This window comes from Penaeus chinensis, chromosome 1 (assembly GCF_019202785.1).
Source record: "Penaeus chinensis breed Huanghai No. 1 chromosome 1, ASM1920278v2, whole genome shotgun sequence".
Lineage (NCBI taxonomy): Eukaryota > Metazoa > Arthropoda > Malacostraca > Decapoda > Penaeidae > Penaeus > Penaeus chinensis.
Window position 1 is genome coordinate 18,228,312 of NC_061819.1, and position 5,000 is coordinate 18,233,311.

The following is a 5,000-nucleotide window of genomic DNA, read 5'->3' on the forward strand; positions in this document are numbered from 1 at the left end:
TTTGCTTATTATCTCGATCTGGTTTGTATTTCATTTGAGATAATCTTAACTCCCTTTCTTCCTTCTTTCGTCTATTATCTTATCCGACCATCGACTCCAAAATCCCTTTCTTATGCTAGTCATGCTTAGAATGTAATGTCAAGTTCTTTTTTTTTTTATATTTCGTATTTTTTTTCTTTCGTTCGTTCACTGTCTCCTTTCCTTTGCCTGACTTTCTGCCTTCTATTAATTCCTTTGCTTCTAGTTCTGTTTTGCTTCTAATTCTTACTCCCCTTCGCTTCGTCTTCCACCTTTTCTTCGTTTTCTTTCGTATCTAAATCTAATTCTATATTTTGATTCCCCTTCTCTTGACCTTCCGCCATCAACTCCTATCAAATCCTGTTCTTCATTTTTCCTATTCCTCGTTTTCTTTCGCTTCTCATTCTAATTTAGGGTCTAATTCCTCCCTCGCCTATTCCTCGTTTTTTCTTCGCTTCTATTTCTAATCCAAGTTCTAATCTCCGTTCCCCTATTCCTCGTCTTCCTTCGCCTCTCATTCTAATCCGAGTTCCAATTCCTCCCTCGCCTATTCCTCGTCTTCCTTCGCCTCTCATTCTAATCCGAGTTCCAATTCCTCCCTCGCCTATTCCTCGTCTTCCTTCGCCTCTCATTCTAATCCGAGTTCCAATTCCTCCCTCGCCTATCCCTCGTCTTCCTTCGCTTCTAATTCTAATCCGAGTTCCAATTCCTCCCTCGCCTATCCCTCGTCTTCCTTCGCTTCTAATTCTAATCGAGTTCCAATTCCTCCCTCGCCCTATCCCTCGTCTTCCTTCGCTCTAATTCTAATCCGAGTTCCAATTCCTCCTCGCCTATTCCTCGTCTTCCTTTCGCCTCTCATTCTAATCCGAGTTCCAATTCCTCCCTCGCCTATTCCTCGTCTTCCTTCGCCTCTCATTCTAATCCGAGTTCCAATTCCTCCCTCGCCTATTCCTCGTCTTCCTTCGCCTCTCATTCTAATCCGAGTTCCAATTCCTCCCTCGCCTATCCCTCGTCTTCCTTCGCTTCTAATTCTAATCCGAGTTCCAATTCCTCCCCTCGCCTATTCCTCGTCTTCCTTCGCTTCTAATTCTAATCCGAGTTCCAATTCCTCCTCGCCTATCCCTCGTCTTCCTTCGCTTCTAATTCTAATCCGAGTTCCAATTCCTCCCTCGCCTATCCCTCGTCTTCCTTCGCTTCTAATTCTAATCCGAGTTCCAATTCCTCCCTCGCCTATCCTCGTCTTCCTTCGCTTCTAATTCTAATCCGAGTTCCAATTCCTCCCTCGCCTATTCCTCGTCTTCCTTCGCCTTCTCATTCTAATCCGAGTTCCAATTCCTCCCTCGCCTATTCCTCGTCTTCCTTCGCCTCTCATTCTAATCCGAGTTCCAATTCCTCCCTCGCCTATCCTCGTCTTCCTTCGCCTCTCATTCTAATCCGAGTTCCAATTCCTCCCTCGCCTATTCCCTCGTCTTCCTTCGCTTCTAATTCTAATCCGAGTTCCAATTCCTCCCTCGCCTATTCCTCGTCTTCCTTCGCTTCTAATTCTAATCCGAGTTCCAATTCCTCCCTCGCCTATTCCTCGTCTTCCTTCGCTTCTAATTCTAATCCGAGTTCCAATTCCTCCCTCGCCTATTCCTCGTCTTCCTTCGCTTCTAATTCTAATCCGAGTTCCAATTCCTCCCTCGCCTATTCCTCGTCTTCCTTCGCCTTCTAATTCTAATCCGAGTTCCAATTCCTCCCTCGCCTATTCCTCGTCTTCCTTCGCTTCTAATTCTAATCCGAGTTCCAATTCCTCCCTCGCCTATCCCTCGTCTTCCTTCGCTTCTAATTCTAATCCGAGTTCCAATTCCTCCCTCGCCTATTCCTCGTCTTCCTTCGCTTCTAATTCTAATCCGAGTTCCAATTCCTCCCTCGCCTATTCCTCGTCTTCCTTCGCTTCTAATTCTAATCCGAGTTCCAATTCCTCCCTCGCCTATTCCTCGTCTTCCTTCGCCTCTCATTCTAATCCGAGTTCCAATTCCTCCCTCGCCTATTCCTCGTCTTCCTTCGCTTCTAATTCTAATCCGAGTTCCAATTCCTCCCTCGCCTATTCCTCGTCTTCCTTCGCTTCTAATTCTAATCCGAGTTCCAATTCCTCCCTCGCCTATCCTCGTCTTCCTTCGCCTTCTAATTCTAATCCGAGTTCCAATTCCTCCCTCGCCTATTCCTCGTCTTCCTTCGCTTCTAATTCTAATCCGAGTTCCAATTCCTCCCTCGCCTATTCCTCGTCTTCCTTCGCCTCTAATTCTAATCCGAGTTCCAATTCCTCCCTCGCCTATTCCTCGTCTTCCTTCGCTTCTAATTCTAATCCGAGTTCCAATTCCTCCCTCGCCTATCCCTCGTCTTCCTTCGCTCTCATTCTAATCCGAGTTCCAATTCCTCCCTCGCCTATTCCTCGTCTTCCTTCGCTTCTAATTCTAATCCGAGTTCCAATTCCTCCCTCGCCTATTCCTCGTCTTCCTTCGCCTCTCATTCTAATCCGAGTTCCAATTCCTCCCTCGCCTATTCCTCGTCTTCCTTCGCCTCTCATTCTAATCCGAGTTCCAATTCCTCCCTCGCCTATCCCTCGTCTTCCTTCGCTTCTAATTCTAATCCGAGTTCCAATTCCTCCCTCGCCTATTCCTCGTCTTCCTTCGCCTCTCATTCTAATCCGAGTTCCAATTCCTCCCTCGCCTATTCCTCGTCTTCCTTCGCCTCTCATTCTAATCCGAGTTCCAATTCCTCCCTCGCCTATTCCTCGTCTTCCTTCGCTTCTAATTCTAATCCGAGTTCCAATTCCTCCCTCGCCTATTCCTCGTCTTCCTTCGCTTCTAATTCTAATCCGAGTTCCAATTCCTCCCTCGCCTATTCCTCGTCTTCCTTCGCTTCTAATTCTAATCCGAGTTCCAATTCCTCCCTCGCCTATTCCTCGTCTTCCTTCGCTTCTAATTCTAATCCGAGTTCCAATTCCTCCCTCGCCTATTCCTCGTCTTCCTTCGCTTCTAATTCTAATCCGAGTTCCAATTCCTCCCTCGCCTATTCCTCGTCTTCCTTCGCTTCTAATTCTAATCCGAGTTCCAATTCCTCCCTCGCCTATTCCTCGTCTTCCTTCGCTTCTAATTCTAATCCGAGTTCCAATTCCTCCCTCGCCTATCCTCGTCTTCCTTCGCTTCTAATTCTAATCCGAGTTCCAATTCCTCCCTCGCCTATTCCTCGTCTTCCTTCGCTTCTAATTCTAATCCGAGTTCCAATTCCTCCCTCGCCTATCCTCGTCTTCCTTCGCTTCTAATTCTAATCCGAGTTCCAATTCCTCCCTCGCCTATTCCTCGTCTTCCTTCGCTTCTAATTCTAATCCGAGTTCCAATTCCTCCCTCGCCTATTCCTCGTCTTCCTTCGCTTCTAATTCTAATCCGAGTTCCAATTCCTCCCTCGCCTATTCCTCGTCTTCCTTCGCTTCTAATTCTAATCCGAGTTCCAATTCCTCCCTCGCCTATTCCTCGTCTTCCTTCGCTTCTAATTCTAATCCGAGTTCCAATTCCTCCCTCGCCTATTCCTCGTCTTCCTTCGCTTCTAATTCTAATCCGAGTTCCAATTCCTCCCTCGCCTATTCCTCGTCTTCCTTCGCTTCTAATTCTAATCCGAGTTCCAATTCCTCCCTCGCCTATCCCTCGTCTTCCTTCGCTTCTAATTCTAATCCGAGTTCCAATTCCTCCCTCGCCTATTCCTCGTCTTCCTTCGCTTCTAATTCTAATCCGAGTTCCAATTCCTCCCTCGCCTATCCCTCGTCTTCCTTCGCTTCTAATTCTAATCCGAGTTCCAATTCCTCCCTCGCCTATTCCTCGTCTTCCTTCGCTTCTAATTCTAATCCGAGTTCCAATTCCTCCCTCGCCTATTCCTCGTCTTCCTTCGCTTCTAATTCTAATCCGAGTTCCAATTCCTCCCTCGCCTATCCCTCGTCTTCCTTCGCTTCTAATTCTAATCCGAGTTCCAATTCCTCCCTCGCCTATTCCTCGTCTTCCTTCGCCTCTCATTCTAATCCAAGTTCCAATTCCTCCCTCGCCTATTCCTCGTCTTCCTTCGCCTCTCATTCTAATCCGAGTTCCAATTCCTCCCTCGCCTATTCCTCGTCTTCCTTCGCCTCTAATTCTAATCCGAGTTCCAATTCCTCCCTCGCCTATCCCTCGTCTTCCTTCGCCTCTCATTCTAATCCGAGTTCCAATTCCTCCCTCGCCTATCCCTCGTCTTCCTTCGCCTCTCATTCTAATCCGAGTTCCAATTCCTCCCTCGCCTATCCCTCGTCTTCCTTCGCCTCTAATTCTAATCCGAGTTCCAATTCCTCCCTCGCCTATCCCTCGTCTTCCTTCGCCTCTAATTCTAATCCGAGTTCCAATTCCTCCCTCGCCTATCCCTCGTCTTCCTTCGCCTCTCATTCTAATCCGAGTTCCAATTCCTCCCTCGCCTATTCCTCGTCTTCCTTCGCCTCTCATTCTAATCCGAGTTCCAATTCCTCCCTCGCCTATTCCTCGTCTTCCTTCGCCTCTCATTCTAATCCGAGTTCCAATTCCTCCCTCGCCTATTCCTCGTCTTCCTTCGCCTCTAATTCTAATCCGAGTTCCAATTCCTCCCTCGCCTATTCCTCGTCTGCCTTCGCCTCTAATTCTAATCCGAGTTCCAATTCCTCCCTCGCCTATTCCTCGTCTGCCTTCGCCTCTAATTCTAATCCGAGTTCCAATTCCTCCCTCGCCTATTCCTCGTCTTCCTTCGCTTCTAATTCTAATCCGAGTTCCAATTCCTCCCTCGCCTATCCCTCGTCTTCCTTCGCCTCTCATTCTAGTTCTAATCCCCTTCGCCTGACGTTCCACCATCAACTCCGAAAATAATCCTTGATCAATTCCCTTCCATCGCCTCCCGACGACGCCCTCGACAGATTCCTTTAAATACTGAAAGGAAGAAGAAAACAAAGA

The 5,000-nt window shown here is 47.6% G+C and overlaps 1 protein-coding gene across 1 annotated transcript in view; it reads right to left on the bottom strand.

Moving 5' to 3' along the window:
• Positions 1-5,000, bottom strand: part of LOC125046597 (leucine-rich repeat neuronal protein 3-like) — a 79,675-nt gene that overhangs the window by 22,037 nt on the left and 52,638 nt on the right. The gene's annotated exons all lie outside the window — the stretch shown is intronic.